General features: G+C 33.7%; 1 protein-coding gene across 4 annotated transcripts in view; it reads right to left on the reverse strand.

Annotated features, from left to right (window-relative positions):
* The window catches only part of LOC150100308 (CUGBP Elav-like family member 4), an 865,263-nt gene that overhangs the window by 758,640 nt on the left and 89,185 nt on the right, over window positions 1–17,438 (reverse strand). The window contains exon 1 of one of the 4 annotated variants that reach the window (XM_090402321.1): window positions 8,223–8,239. The exons of the other annotated variants lie outside the window; for them this stretch is intronic. The gene's annotated coding sequence lies outside the window, so the exon portion shown is untranslated. Of the gene's footprint in view, window positions 1–8,222; window positions 8,240–17,438 lie in introns of those variants that run through there. 4 annotated transcript variants of the gene reach the window in all.

The following is a 17,438-nucleotide window of genomic DNA, read 5'->3' on the forward strand; positions in this document are numbered from 1 at the left end:
GAATAGTTAATAATTGGAATTGTTCGATTAACGCTTTAGATTACGAAACAAATGCACTGCGATTAACAAGTGAATCTTTAGTGTCGCTAAAGCTAAATTGTATGCTTACACACGTTATTTCTGTGAGATACAAAACTTTTATTATTGGTGTGTTTTCGTGGTGAGTGTGAAATATTTTTGGTAAATCTTATTTTATTCTGTTAAAATAACATATATTTATTTATTTATTATAAATACAAGGCGAATTATGACGAGTGTCACTGTTGAAAATATGAAAAGAATTATATTTTCTAAATTATCGTTACACGAAACAAATGCACTGCGATCTAACGCAGTGTCTGAATGTGAAAACCGACACTGCTTGTACAGCAGTGTCGCTACAGATATATTGTATGCTTGCGCGCGTTATTTCTGTGTACGAAATTTTTATTATTGGTGTGTGTTCGTAGTGAGTGTGAAATATTTTTAATAAAGCAATTTTTGTAATATGTAAATTTACTTATTAATAAATTGGTTACTGATTAGGAAAAGATAAATTATTTTTTCTTATTTTGTATATGCAGCACCCCCACTTAAAATTTTCACCGGCCGCCACTAAATTCAACTAATAAGTTACATATCAGTTGTAACTTATATAACCGCGTCTATAACCCGTTGATAAAGACCCATTTCAGACTAAGAGTTAAAAAAATTAAAATAAAATAAAATAAAATAACGTCTATATTTCTTCTTTTCTTCACTATATTTTATTATGCTCTCTGGAAGAGCCTGGTTCAGCCAAATGAAACAAATTCCTGTAATATAATGTATATGCCTTGAACTAACTTATAAATTCAATTAAATCTCATATTCGTTTCTTGTAAATAAATTCATCAGTTTACAATTAACCAACGGAGTCTCGACCATCATAATACACTTAATCAATCTTCTGTAAATACCTCTGATTTTCTTCATTAAAATCCTTGAAGAGTAAAAGCTGTGAACCATAATTCAGTATTAGTATAATAAACTCTTATGCTATAATACTTGAATACTTCCGCATTTACACATTTCATTATTCTTAAAATTGTATTTAATTCATCTAATGCTATAATTATGCTAGGAATTTTAAAATCATTATCTTTTCATAAATTTTCCAAACTTGCAAATAATTCCATTATTGGTTTATATCAATAAGGAAGTAGTAAAAAGTAGAAAGCAAAAAAAGCAGAAACGGAAGTAGAAAAAAAAACATCTTTAATTTCCTTATTCAGATAGGTTGAATTTTGTATGTTGATGGCAATTTTATATACTGTACCTCTTTCTGCCTGTTCTTTACCTAGTTTTTGCAGTTTTCTCTGCGCAAGATTATAATTTCTCCTTCAACTGTGGCTCTCTCTCTCTCTTATAATTTATTTTCTATTCTACTAAAATATAACCATTTTCTGAATTCAACTAATATCAATAGAGGTCGATGTTTATCTATTTTTTATATGTTCGTTCCAATTTATGGCATTCCTTTTGCAGTGACTTTTCCCTCTTTTAACATAAGATGTTGGCTGCTAAGCATTTTCTATTTCAAATTAATAAATAAAAGTCAATCTAAGCTGAATTTTTATATGTTCACCACTGTTACCTATTCTTGCTAGCAGGGCATCTAATATAATTACTGGCATTCCATTTGATTTATAGTGCTGTGCAGTACGATTAGTAAAACAGCAATATCCTAAATTATTTTTGGTAACATATGATATATTATTCGATCTGATTCTCTTATGAGATAATATTCACTTTTATCTAGTGTAATAATACACTGTCATCAATTTCAAGTTTGTTTTATAAGAACTTCGATATTCGTTATTTTAGAATTAAAAATGCAACGCTTTTGCATTATATACACTGGATCTTTCTGCTGTCTGTTAGATACACGTCTGGAATCGATGTGAGTGTCGAAACTAAATCTTTAAAGTCAGACCAGTGGTATTTTATTACAGTATCTACACAGATCATTGCCATACATGCAATTATGCTCTAGGACTATAAAGGTATTTATTCTCTCTGAAATATGTGAAATGCTGAAGCATGTGATACGTATAAGAGACTTACTATCCAGTGAATGCAGTATTTGGAAAGAACGAATAAAGGAAACACGTTGAGGGATCTCGCTTCTAAGCCATACAGATATGCAAGCCTCATTAGAAGAGGATAACAGCACAAACGGATCTAACTCCTTGGATGAAGTCCAAAATAGGTTCGAGGGGAGGGAAAATGGTGCACAGATGCAATCTTTGTTTTATAAAGGTTATTGTGAGTAGAAAAGAGAAAAACGCGCTTTCTATGGCTATACAAACTTTTGATTGAGTGTCAAAATAACTTTTGTAGCGAGTAATTAATTACTATAGGAAAACGACTACAGATATGATGCGCACAATTTCTTACAATTCCAAAGCAGTTTATGAAAACCCGAAGCTAATTAAAGCAACACGTGTGGATCAAGTTATTCGAAACGTACTTGGAGGCAACAACAGATTTATAACAAGATCAGAAAATAATAAATTTCGTTTAATCCTTTACCAAGTATAAACAAACAAAGTTTGCGCCTGAAAATATCTTCAGGACTGGAGTAAGGTGGTGCAACACCAGGCAACTCCGAGCAAAGGTGGACCAAGCTCTCATCACTCCTTGTCTCAGTATCTCCCATAATGCAAAACATATCTCCTTGCGGACATATATACTGCTATGCATTAAGGGAAGGGCCACTAGCCAAACCGGTTTCGACCTTTATTGAGGTATCGTCAGTGGGAGGAAGACCCAAACGTGGAGATACCAAGGCAGAAGCAATAGGAGAGGTCATATTTACTTATACGGGTTGCCAACAGCTGTACCACCTTATTGTTGAATTACTCTGGATTTAGAGACCACAATAAAGGTCGAAACATTCCCTTAATGCATAGCAGTATACATGACCGCAAGGAGATGTGTTTTGGATTATGGGAGATACTGAGACAAGGAGTGATAAGAGCTTGGTTCACCTTTTCTCGGAGTTTCCTGGTGTTGCACCACCTTACCTCAGTCCTGAAGATATTTTCAGGCGCAAACTTTGTTTGCTTACACTTGGATAAAGGATTAAACTAAAGTTATTATAGTCTAATCAAGTGCAAAATAAACTTCCGAGATAAGAAAAGTCCATGATATAGCAACAACTGAAGCGAAGAGAATTCAAGTATCATACGTTTAAAGGTGGGGAGTGGAGGATCTATTTCTAAGTAAACCATAAATAATACTTTTGTTTATTCTATTAGATACACAGATTTTTTCTTCTGAATGATTTCACGTCACAAAAAAGTGCTACTAAACCAGAAAGAATAATATTACATTCTTCACTATAATCATCAACAATAATCACTAACAATGTTCGTTCATACCAGGGGTTTTCAAACTTTGTAGTATGCAACAGAGGTCACTTTTACCCTCTCCCTCCCTTCGGTAAAAAAATTCTCCTCGGTAAAAAGAAAAAAAAATCATTTTTTTTTTAATTTATATTTAAACAGTTCTGCTGAAATAAAAACAAAGTACAATCAATAGGAACTTACTAAACACATTTAAATTAAATAATTTGAATAATTTATTTAGGACTGCAACAGGATCAAAACTAGATAACTGGTAGGAAACCTCCGCAGAGCATTTAAGGAATGCGGAGATCCGATTTGTGGAAGAGGGGACTTCTTAACTCATGCGCAATCCACACTTTCAAGTGGTATGGCTCCAGTTAGTAGGTATGTACTGCATACTAAACGAACGACAAGAGGCTGGAAATCTGGGACTAAAACCGACCAAACTGTATTTTGTGTCGGCTTAAACCAGAAACAAACATGACTGCACAACACAATGAAAAATAGCAAACGGAAAAGAAGTGAGACCAACGAAATAATACCAGACACACCACATCGGCAACATGCTTGGTATTACCAAAACAAAAGAGTGCGAGATTCTTCTAAATAATTACTACAGGATGCTACATTCGCAAATAATAACGTGAAAGGAAAGAACAGCTATAGTTCAACACTAAATAAGAAGATAACCTTCTTGAATGGGGAAGCGATTTCAAGTAATGTGAGTAAATTTCAAAATGGGGAACTAGACAGATAATGAAACTTATTTGCACGATGGTACACCAAAGAAGGTTCTACTAATAGAAGTGGAGGAAGTTTTCCAGTCATCCGAAGAAAGCAGCTCTGACCAAGAAAAACCGGTTCTTTTCTATATGCCTAGAAAATGAATCCTAGGCATATAGAAATGTTTGGGGTAAAATTGAAGAAAAGAGAAAGTATACAATAATGGTAAAAACCTGCTAAATTTCTGTTCAAGACAGACTAATCATCACTAACAACATGTTTACACATAAAGATGTGTCACATGAAGAGAAGACACGAAATAAAAAAAAAAAATAAATAAAAAAAAAGAAAAGTCTTATTGGCCATGTTATCGCTAAGAGTTGCATCCTCACACTGGTTCAGGATACAAGAGTATACAAAAAGATTTGATTTGAAAGAGCAAGTGGTCATGACAGGTTTGATATGATAAAAATTAACATCATACTGGGAAAAATATACAATAAAATAAAAAAATAAAAAACTAGATGCTTTTATAGGTGAGTTGTTGACTAAACTATTCAAAAAAAAACGAGTTTTACAAACAAGAACAAAACCTTGGATTCCCTGTGACAAACTTTGATTAAAAGAAAATGTTGATTCAACTACGTAGACATGTGGCGATGTTGTTTATAAGGACAAATTCCGAATTTCATGCCTGACACAAGAAGCGAGAGAATACACAGAAAAAATTAAGAAAGTGAAGAAATATGTAAAAGCAAGTAAAAACCATGGGAAAAAAAAAAAAAAAAACTTTGGTAAGATGGCACATAATTATAAGACTAAATAAATTAAAATTAAAAGACTAAACGACTAAATGGCACATAATTATAAGAATTATAATTATGTGCCATTTAGTCGTTTTTGACTCTTGGTGATCCTGTGAACAAAGACTCTCCCACTTGTAACTTAAGCTCAAGTTGGTAATTTTTTTTTTTTTTGTTATTCTTCCAACTCTTTTGTGGCCCTCCTATTTTTCTCATTCTCTCAATTTTTCAACATAATTGCCTTTTTCAATAATTCTTTTCAATAACTCGTACGTCAACTTATATTTGGCAATCATCGCCTCCAAGGGTAAAATTTCTTTTTATATTTTGTCTTTATATTCTCTAAAACCTTATTGGTCATTCTTGCAGTCCATGGGATTCTTAATAGTCTCCTCCACACCCATAATTCAAATCAATTCACTTTGTCTTTCTTCTTAAAGACAGAAAATACTATTGCTTTAACAATGATAACTTTTGTAGCCTCAATTACACCTCTATTTTTCATAATTTTTGCCAGGTTTAACATCGACTTTCCTCGTGACCAGGACCGGCTCTACCGACGGTTTAAGACGTGCATTTGCACGGGGCGACAAGTTTTTTTTTTTTTTTTTTTTTTGGGGGGGGGGGGGGAGGGGGGCGGCGGCAAAATATGCTATTGCACGGGGCGACAAGTTTTTTTGGGGGGGAGAGGGGGGGGGGCGGCAAAATATGCTATTGCACGGGGCGGCCCTGCCCGTGACTATCTTTCTTTTAATTTCATCTTCACATTTACCACCATTTCTGATTCTGGACCCCAGTAAATTATATCTTTCAATGATTTTTATTTTATCTCCCTCTATTATAAATTCATTTAATATGCCAGAAGCCATCCCTTTTGTTTTGCTGATGTTTAAATAAAGTCCGGCTTTGGTACTTTCCGTCTTAACCAATAGAATCAACCGCTCCAGATCTTCCTTAGTTTCTGCTTTGAGGGTTGTATTATATGCATATCTTAAATTATTTATTTTTCTGCCACCAACCTTAATTCCACCTGGAACTTTGTCTAAATCAGCCATTCTCGTAATATATTAAAAAGATAGGGCTACAGTATACAACCCTGCCGAACCCCTTTTTCCACTCGAATACTGTTTCTCCAAAGACTGTTTTTATTAAGTTTCTTGGTTGTCATACAGCTCTCTTAGCAAGAGAATTAGATATCCAGGTATTCCCATTGATCTTATTACAATCCACAGTCTGTTATGATCCACACAAAAGCTTTCTTATAATCAATAAAACAGATGAATATTTCCTTCTAAAATTCTCTTGTCCTTTCCATAATCCAACTAGATACCAAATATGTTTGCTATTTGGTACCTAGTTCTACCTCTCCTAAAACCTGCCTGTTCTTGTGGCATTTCTCTATTCACATATGACTATAACCTTTGTTGGATCACTTTCACCATAACTTTACTTGTATGTCAAATTAAAGCGATGCGTCTATAATTCTCACAATCTCTGGGATTTTATTTATTTATTTTTATTTTTTAGAATCGGGATGAATACTGATGTTTTCCAATCTCTAGGCCAGTATATTTTCTAAATCAAACCTGTGAACAAATTTCAGTCAATATATTCACTACTTCATCCCCAGCTGCTCTCAATAATTCCACTGATGCACCATTAACTCCAGGAGCTTTCCCTTTTGACAGCTGTTCCATTGCTGATATCACTTCACTTTTCATTATCATGGGTTTCTCAACAAATTCTCTCCTTTCAAATTCTCCTTCAATATTATTATCTTTCTTGTACAAATCCTCTGCATACACTTTCCATCTTTTTTTCACTGCTTCTTCCATCAGATATTTACCCGAATTACTTTTTACAACTCCTAATCTAGGGATAAACTTCCCTTTAACGTCATTTATTTTTCTAAACAGTTTCTCTTGTCTACCCATAATATTGCTTTCTCCTTGCACCTTTTGTTTAAATTTTTCCTTATCTTTCCTAGCCTGTTTTTGGAAATCTGCACTCAATTGTCTAACCCTTTCTTTGTTTCTCTGAAGTTTAATTTTTCTTCTTTCCTCTGCTATTTGAATAGCTTCTTCTGACAACCATTTTGGTAACAATATTAAAGACAAATATCACCAAAGTGGTTAAATGTTCTGTATGCATTAATGAAAAGGCTTAATAATGGAATAGATTATTTGTAAGACTTAAATGAAATAAACAGTGAGAGAACTGTATAGGAAAATATTCAAAAGCAATTCAGTCAAGAGAACATATCAATCATTGAAGTAGAAAAGGCGGAAAAATTCTTGAAATGCAGCTGGAGTAGATGACTTGACTAGACCAGCTCAAGAAGTGTAATAGTTCAGAAGGGTCTGGTTAGAAAGTAGAATTCAGATGACTGGAGTAGAGCTCTCATAGTTCCGATCTACAAAAAATGAAAATAAAGATTAATGTGAGAATTACGGAGGAATTTTCCTACTGAGGGTAACAGAAAAAAAAATTATGCAAGCATATCTCTGAAGAGGAGCTTGAACACCGCTGGGTTCAAGTCAAACAGGGGTTTTCAGGATGAGATTTTCACTTTAAAATAAATAGTTGATATATCATGTGAATATAACAAGGATCTGTATTTAAGTTTGGTAGATCTGGAAAAAATATAATAAAGTGCCAAGCTTCAAAACGCTACAATCATATGTTGTAAATGGAATATTATACAGATTAATATATAGTCTACATTTAAGTTGTAAGTCAGCAATTAGGACTGAAAGAAATACAGGAAAATGGTTTGATGTAAAATCAGGTGTAAGACAGCTGAATTCTCAAAGTAGAATAGAATAAATAAAACAGTTCAGATTATTTAGGCATAATTTTAATGATAATTATCATATCACATCTATTATAATAGAAAATTAAACACGAAAATGAACAACATAAGAAAAACTAGAATAGCTGGTATCAAAGTGAATAAATTTATATGGAATAAATTCCATATAAATTTATTTATATGGAATTTATTCAGCATATAGGATAGAGTTAAAACCAATTTAACTTATAAATATGAGAGTTGGATCAGACATAAAACGCTTGATTAAGAGAAAAAATAGGAGAGTGAACGGATGATATCAATGACAGATTCATATGAATTTTTTTTCCATATCATAAATTAACAAAACATTACGTATAATAAAAAAATCCAATCTTAAACTATCACTACAAGCACCGAAGGAATGAAGAATTAATTCTTTAAGAAAGAATTTTCTTTCCTAGTTACAAATGTGGTGTTCATCGTTAACATCTGAATTCTGACAACTTACATCATCAGCAACAGTTAATATACCTGTTCGGAGGAATAGCAATATTTCCCTTCACACATCTATCTTGGGGTCGATATGGCAGAGCTTGCGTGCGCCAGTACACACAAACGAGAGGGGAGAAGAAAATGAGACGACTTCAAATACATACAGCGACGCAAATGGCTACTCGAAAAGTAATCTTAAATTGTGCGCACACTACACTCACACGTGCATCATTGTACGCCAGCAATCGAAGTGGTGGCCTAGACACAGCCGCAAGGTACTGGGATGCATATCTCAACAAATCGACAGCGGCATGTACTAGAGCAAGGGACGCTTCTAAAGGTTTTGAACAGAATTCTATTTCGGAGTTATAAATATTTGGTTGCCTTCCAGACACTTAAATTTATAACAGCAAAGAATATATTTTCATATATAAAAATATACCATTTCCACCATATTCTTTCTAATCATCTTGAAGGGCCACTGCCAGAAGATGATTGCTGAATCTAATTCGGTTCCAGTGGAAGACAATGTTTTAATATCTATAAAACAAAACGCAGTTATGTAAAATTATCTGACAGGGAGAGAAAGAATTACAGCCAAACCAACTGAGGATGAAGTCGGTGTATGGTCTAAGAACTATGTTCTTTACTTGCTTTGCGAAATTAAAAACCTGATTTTCTCGAAAACTCTGCCACCTCTCTATGAGAGAGAGAGAGATTAAAAACAAAAATTAATTTAAGCGCTTTACAGCTAAGTTTTCTTTCACGGTTTTAATGTTGCAAATTCACCTCATTGAATATTTTTTATAATTATGAAATTATCGACCAACATTTGAATAACAAAAACAAAATAAGGCGTATAGTATAACATATTTGTATTTATCTTTATTTTATCCTACAAAATATCAATTTATTCTCGAAGTTCAGTTGAGTAAAAGAAACTTTTTCCTAGCTGTTGAAAATGTTTAAAAGGCAATTTCATAACCTTTTTAGCTTTTTCAACTAGCTATCTACAAAAACTGCATATATGCAAAAAAGAGAAAATTATTCTTCATACTGCATTCAGTCATGAAATGAATGCAGAATGAAAAATCTGATGCACAGAGGAAAGACTATGAATCTAATGAAAGTTTAAAGGTAGGAATGTATCACAATTCTTCCTATTACACATCGATCACAACCTTCCTCGCCCACCCCAAAGGAAGAGCTTGAACACGTCCAACTCCCTAGTCTTGGCACGCACACCCACCCTGCGGTTCATGTGCTGTCGGATGAGTCACGTCCCTAAGCTATATGAGAGATTAGCTCCCGCTGCCACGTCTGCCTGAAAGTTTCCCACTGCAGTGCCCTCAGCGAAAAGTATCAAACAATGAATCATGCTTCCTCTTCTTCAAAAACTCCTCTTACTCCACGGTTCCTAGATCCTAAAACTCAGGTGCTTCGAAGAACAAAAACTAGCTGAAAAACATAAATCAACATTTTATTAACTATTATTTAATCTAATAGAGGATCTCAAAGGGTCAAGCGCTAGAAAGAGTGTCCGCAGAACGAAAGGATCAAAGTTTGAACCTAATCTTTTATAACATATGATAATTACTTCTATGTGGGTTTTAGTATGCAAATATAGCAGACCATTTTTCCTTTACTTTGGTGTTGTTGCTCACAATTCCCAAATTGAGAGATGAATCAGAAACTTTGAACTTTGTGAAATTACTACTTTGATAAGTTTCCACCCAATATATAATTAAACATTCTCCGGGGATGATGAGAATTACACGCAATTTTACCTTAGCGAACTTCGTATTGATAAAAGAGTAATAACAAAATAAAAAATAGTTCTTAATGTTAGCAATCTTAACGAATTTTATTTTAGTACATAAAAATGTATGTAAAATACAATACCATGTATGTACTAAAATTATCTCAAATTTCAAGATAGTAACTCAGCTGTGGAGAGGCAACTAAACGAGCACAGATTTCAAATGTGCTATATTATCTGCATAGTTTGGAATTCAGTCAGCAGAGGGGGGAATTCCAAAGCCGTTAATAGTTGTTAACACTGCTATTCGTTGTTATTATGGTCGAAGAAATTATCGCTATGAGGCCAGTATGTCTTTTAACTGCATTTGTTCGACCGGTTTATGGATGGAGAAAAACCTACATTCCACTCATGAGACTAGTACCTTTAACTGAAAAGTTGTATAAAGTGTAATGGGAGAAAGAACTTACAAAAGTTATGCAAAAGCAAATTATTCGTAATTATGCAGCATCTCTTAAGTTGCATCATAATTACAAATAATGATACTTCTTCTGCCTTCACTTTCCTTTCAGCTTCGTTGCATATGATAGCAATGACTACATTCCTGAGACTAGCTGGCCGAGTTATGATGTATCAGCTGTCCAGCCAACAAAGCTGCTGTTCGAATCCCACCGTGGACATGGATGTTTGTGAATGTCTTTAGGAACTAGAGGAATTTCATCCTTCCACAGTAAGACCATCCCCCCCCCCTGCTTATTCCAGGCCAAAAGTGCCTTGGAAAGTTATACCGTTTGGTCTCTAGGGCAGGGTTTTGGGATAACAACCCTTAGTCCACTAGTCATAATAATTCTTTTCCTCTACTGACTGTTATTACCATTTAGAGATTCGGTGTTGGTGGCTACATCGTAATCTTATTTCCTCATTTCGCATAACGCACTGTTCCAACAAAATCTCTAAACTATCTCTGAGAAGCAGAATACAGAGCTAACTTTAATAATAAAATAATAATAATAAAATATTTCTCATTAACGCTTCTTGAGAAGATCAATCTCTAACGTTTCTTTTTGAGAGAGAGGGGGGGGGGAGCTGAGCAGTAATTTTTTTCCGAGTGTGAGTCTCCTAAACGACTAATGTGTATTACTATATAACCAAAAAATCGTACTACGAAAGAACACCCTATCATTTAAGATCAGCTTCTGCTGCATGCTTTTCTAATAGAACTTCAGATACTATTCATTTAAATAGTATCATTATTCATTATTTAAATATGAATGTCATATTCCTCAAAACTTGTTAAAATATTAGCTTCAGCATACTTATCCAAGACATACTATACTTCACATTCACGGAATTTTTCTTCTTATTTCTAGTATTTTTTCTTTATGATCTGAAACAATCTACTTTTGAATTCCCCGAGTCTACAGCATTTAAAATCCAATGCATTTCCCTCTTATTTCCCATTCGGACCCGACTTCAAAAAAGTGAGCCAAGTCGATTACATTGGTCGGCTTTCACATATTCCGCATATGTTAAGCAGCGTTTTCTATTTGACCAAATAATTTCCTTAAAGGTGAATTAGTATTAGAGCAGGATTGCAACATTGATCTGTTAAAGTAGTTAGTCCTTGTCAGATGATTATATTCTTTAATATATAATATAAGTGAACTAGTTGTTTTTTTCCTCGTATACAGGGACACTGGCCCTGTTAAATACTTGAAATTGATCTTTCTTTTTTCATGTTTAAGGGTCACGTTAATTTTTTGCTTCACTAAAAAATTCCCAATTACTAAAAATATGTAAACTACTTGCACTAGTTTCTGGCCTGGTAATTTTATTTTATTTTTTTTTTTTTTTTGGTATCCTCTAAAAATTAGTTTCCTTCAACATTTTTAGATTTCCTTGTCAACTGCTAGCGGCCAATAGGTTAGAACAGTCTTTCTCAACCTGTGGTCCGCAGGCAGACTTAAATTAATTTAATTTTTTTTTGAATTATCCAAAAAAAAAAAAAACCAAATTAAAATTGAATAAGTAAGTAAAAATTATTGAAATCAAATGGAGACTTAAAAAAAAAAACAAGCAGTGTCAGAATGTTCAAAGGCGGAAGCAACGAAACTATATTGTTGTTCACTTCACCCCTCTTTTATTATTCGTCATTCTGCTGCTAAATTTTTAGTGGCAGAATTACGAATAACAAAAGAGGGTTGAAGTGAACAACAATATAGTTTTATTGCTTCCACCTTCCCTTGCTGTTTTGTAAGATTTGAAGTGAACATGTGTTATCCACATTTGCTTGTTGTTTATTGATTTTTATTATTGCAGATTAACCTCCTTCAACCAAGGCTCAGTATATCTTCAGGAGAGCTAAGTGATACTCGCACGAAGTGTGTCGTGAGTTAACCCCAGTATTTATATATTTTTCGGAAATGTTTTTTAAGTATGGAAAAGTGGCCTAGAACTAAGAATTTTAAAAGAAGAGCAAATGAAACAGGCGATGCTAACCCTAATTGTGATAAACGTGTTCTAACGGCGAGTAAATCTGATACTATTAAAGTAGAAGAAACAAGCAGTTCAAAGAAAAAGTGCAGTAGGAAATATAACAGTTCATATTTGGAATTCGGGTTTACTTGGTGTGAAGATGAAAGTGAACAGAAACCTCAATGTGTTTTGTGTTATGAAGTGTTGTCGAACGAGTGCATGAAACCTGCGAAATTCCGACGACATTTAGAAACTAAACATTGTGATGTGAAAAATAAGCCAACTGAATTTTTTCAGCGACGCCTTAGGGACATTAAATCATGGAAAAGTTATGGTTTCAGCCATTGGTTCCATTAATAGCAAGGCACTGGAAGCATCCCACCTGTTAAGTTTGCGCATAGCAAAACCTCATTTTATCTGGGAAAATTTACTACTTCCAGCTTTAAAAGATGTGGTAAAAACTATGTTTGGCAACAAGTTACTAAAAGATGTTGATTTGATTCCTTTTTTCAAATGACATTGTCGGTTACAGAATTAATGATATGGCAGGTGACGTAGAATCTCGGTTAATCGAAAGAGACAAATATACGAGACTACTGATGTTACAAATGATGCGCAGTTAATATGCTACGTAAGATATGCGCATGATAACAACATTCATGATGATATTCTGTTTTGTAGAACTTTGCCATCCCGAACAACTGGAGAAGAAATATTTCAAGCTCTTAGTGGGAAAAATGTATAGGCATCTGTTCGCCTATACATTCCCCCCCCCCCCAGCTCTCTGTAACTTAGTGGTCCGTAGAATTGTTTTAGGCATTTTACTGGTCCTTGGGCTTAGAAAGGTTGAGAAACGCTGGGTTAGAGAATGTTCGAACACGATGTTTATTACCCATATAATTTCACTTTTCTAAATGTCCACAGTTTTACTAGGTTGGAGATTGGTTATACGGTTCATCGTAAGGTCGAGCATACTAAAACCAAACGAACAAAAATACAGCTGCATTATATTTTCTTTAACTTTTCCTCGTAACATTTCAATCGCTGTGACATTATGGATTTCTGTGTTAAGAATTTAAAACGCCGCTATTATTGTATTAACAAAAAATAATCACCAGTAATTTCAAAAGAAGTCAGTCAAGTTGACGAAATACGGCCTCGTTATGCATTTTTCGATACGGTTAGTAAGCTGTGCAATAAACTTAGTGGGGGTTAAATACTAATAATAAGCGTGGTGTGCGTGCGTTGTATTAATCGATAATGGAATAAATATAAAACATCAAGTCAATGCTTTCAATGAGAGGCAAACAAGGAATTGTAGATATAACCGAAAAGGCACCCTTTGTTATTGCAGTTTGTTACAGAAACAGTTACAAAAGCCAATGTTCGCACTAACCATACAGAAATATTACTTATTCTAATAGATCGCCAGCAAAGTAACAGATAAGTTACCTGGAGATATTTATTCGAAACTACATAACGATATGAGCCTCCGTAGCTCAGTCGGTATAGACGACGCCCTGGGTCTGGGTTCAATTCCCGTCCAAGGCGTGAGGAACTTTTATCTGGTCTTTTTCGACTAAAGGTGAGCTAGCCGGTCTCATACGAAGGTAAGGGGTTCTTCGTTCCCCCTTCCTACAGAACAGGCAAACCGGCTCCGTGAACACACGCATCTACAGACATAGGACAGACCGGGAGGCATAAGGCTAACCACCTAGCCTCGAAGTAGTCACGGTTTCAAATCGTAATAGGCCATGCTTAATACGACCGTAACCGGCCACTAGGATGCAGCTGTTGTTTTAGAATTATGCTGAAGCAGCTAAGGCTATGAAGTCAGTGAGTGTATGATGTATATCTGTTATTCGGAAGGAAAACAAAAATACAGTAACAAATGTGAATGAATGAAATGAACAATAAGAACTCTAAACAGAGCAAACGTAATGGAAAAGTGCGAAGATAATTTACACCAATGATCAACAGTCAAGATTTTTGGCATTATTCAAGCCCCTTAACAAACTATCAATCAAATTTAATTCGGCACATCAAACAATTAGGAATACAAGTTCACAAACGCATGTTTGTACAAGTGAACTTAGTCAGTCGCTTTCTTTAACTTTTTTTTTATAATCATATGAAATATGATACACAATTTTAAATTAACGGATTGTAATCGTTACTAAGAGTTCACCAATAACTGAAAAAGTCCTTAATTTTTCTAATGCTGAAAATATTTTCCAACAAGTCTTATTTCAACAAATAATACTTTCTTTACAAAAATAGACAAATCTGATTTTTAAAAAAATGGTCGAAGACAGTAGGGGAAAAAAGTTCATTAAATTATTCATTTGTGTTAAGTTAACTGGTGGTACCTTGTAATCAACATTTACCAATTGTCAGCCGACATTCTACACCAAACCTTGTAAGAGACTATCTGGTCAATGTTGCACTTTCGACAAAATTAATTAATTTCATGGAATCATGCAGGACTGCAATTTTCAAAGTAAGAAATATTTTATCACAAAAACAAAAACTAAAATGAACAAATAAATTCATGATACAGAAAACACAGATTTACATTATAAAATTTAAATACCCCAAACCGACCTGATTTGTTTCTCAGTTATATAATTCTACTACTTAAACGATCACACAACTGACTAAATCTTTAAAGATACATCCAGTCATTGAGTCTATCTATCTAGTATGCAATCGACTAAACAGTACTATCATAAAAAATGCGCACACATGCTTAAGGACAGATTTCCTTTAGCACTGTAGGTATGCATCATAAAAAAACCTGTATAACAGAAAACTAACAAATTAAAATAAAAAAAAATTAAATTAAAAAGTCCGTTTTAACGAACTTTTTAATTTAATTTTGAAAAAAGTAACTGTTCCGTCAATCTAATATTAAATCAACTCCTAAATACAGAAGTTAACATACTTTGGACATAAAATGAGAGTAGGTAAGTCACTGGAAAAGACAATTATGTTAGGAAATATTAAGCGTGTGAAAAATGAGGGGATGACCACGAATGGATGGATGGACAATGTAAAGAACTAATATGAAATTACAACTGCAGAAAAAATAGACAAGAGAGAGAAATGAAGAGCCTGGGTTCACAAGATTGTGATAGCACAATAAATATAAAATGGAATGTTACACTTAGACAAAAGAAAACCAAGCTGTTATAAGCGTGTTCAAAACAATCCCAACTATAATAAAAGTTAAGTCAACTTCATATTTAGCAGCAGATCATATGATCGAAATAAAAATATTCCGCACATTGATTAAAATTCGTCAGACAATACGCTGTTTAAATACATACAAAAAATATCTTTGAGAAGCAGAGATAAGAGTCAACTATCTCAAATTTTATCTCGTAAATTCCAAATAAATTGCCGTCACTTGTCATTTCTTTACTATAGTTAGTGGCCTGAAAACGGAAAGTGACAAGGTTATGAAAAAAAGAGAACTTTTTGTCACTTCGGATAATAGCGTCTGTCACATCTTGTTAGTGCACCATCAGTATAAGAATGCTGCGTATATTTACTTAGAACACACTGCTCTGAAAAGTATGGAAAAAGAACAACAATGTATTACTTATAAATGCGTTATTAATTAATTTATCACATATTTATACTAGAATAAAACTATTTCCATATTTTGAACTTATAAAAATTCATTCCGCTAAGAAAAAATTCACTTCTAGACAAATATCTTCAATATTCTCATGGGTAAAGAATATAGCATCTAACACGAATAGATGGCGATGGCATTTTTCGTTAAAAATGCTTAATTTGTTGTATGCAGCAAACAAGAATCAGTTTGTAAGTTGGTATCACAGTCTTCGAAAACCTTATCCTGCATATAATATACGCCATATTTTTTTCACTTGCAATTATGACAATTTACCTACGATAGTCGGCCTGGTTGGAGAGCGAGTACGCTATCCAGTCAATAGATGAGATTTCAGGTGGAAGGCGATTTTCGGCTCCCTTCTGAAGTGGCGTTAAAACGTAGGGTAAGGGGGAGGGGAACTTACCTGGGTCCTGCATATCACAAACACACTCAACAATAAATTTAATAAGACACAAAAATGAAATATTCAAAATCAAATCATATAAAATAACTATTAAGAACGACATATACAACTAAAGCGAATATCGCCTTATCGTGTAAAGAATACAGGAATGAAAATTAGAAGTCTGAATGCACCAAAATTCTTTGACAGCCCTTTCACGTGGGTTGCACGATGATTTTGAAAATGCTACAATGGCCGAACATGTAAGACGGATAAATAAATAAAAATAAATGATCACTTATCTATGATGGAAAATTCAAAATGAAATTATTAATTTAATGAGTAATAAAGTGAGAAAAATCATGCATAAAATAAAAGCAAGTTTATACTCGATTCAACTAGATTACCAGACAAAAATCATGTTGAACCACTAATATTTATTACACGTATTGCTGCACAACCATAAAAAGAAAAACAGGAAGTCAAAATTAATTTAGTATTTCATTAGTTTGAAATCAGTTGTAAGAAGCACATAATTTCATTTTAAATGAACTAAAAAAAAATTTCCAATTTTAAGCCATGATTTAAAAGATTATTGAGAGCAAGCCTATGATAATGGCGCTAACATGATTGGTAAGAAAAAGGTGTACAAACTAGAATTTCGGCCGAAAATTCATAAGTATTTTTTGTTTCATGTAATGTGCATAGTTTGAATTTGTTATGAGGAGACATGGCTTCAACTACGCTGATTACATTCTTTCGAACGATTCTGATGTTACATATATTTTCTCGATCTGACCAAAAATGGAATATCTTGATTAAATGTATATCAAATTTGATACAACCGCTCTCGGACACACGGCAGGAATGCCAAATAAATGCAGTTAGAATCATGTAAGAATTCCATCGGAAACACAATGATTTGCTTTCTCGTTAAATACCATGAAAAGTACGTGTATAAAAATAAATAAATAAAAACCTGTAATATGACTGATA

This window comes from Typopeltis vanoorti, chromosome 13, assembly GCF_054136105.1.
Source record: "Typopeltis vanoorti isolate ZY-2024b chromosome 13, IOZ_Tvanoo_1.0, whole genome shotgun sequence".
NCBI lineage: Eukaryota > Metazoa > Arthropoda > Arachnida > Uropygi > Thelyphonidae > Typopeltis > Typopeltis vanoorti.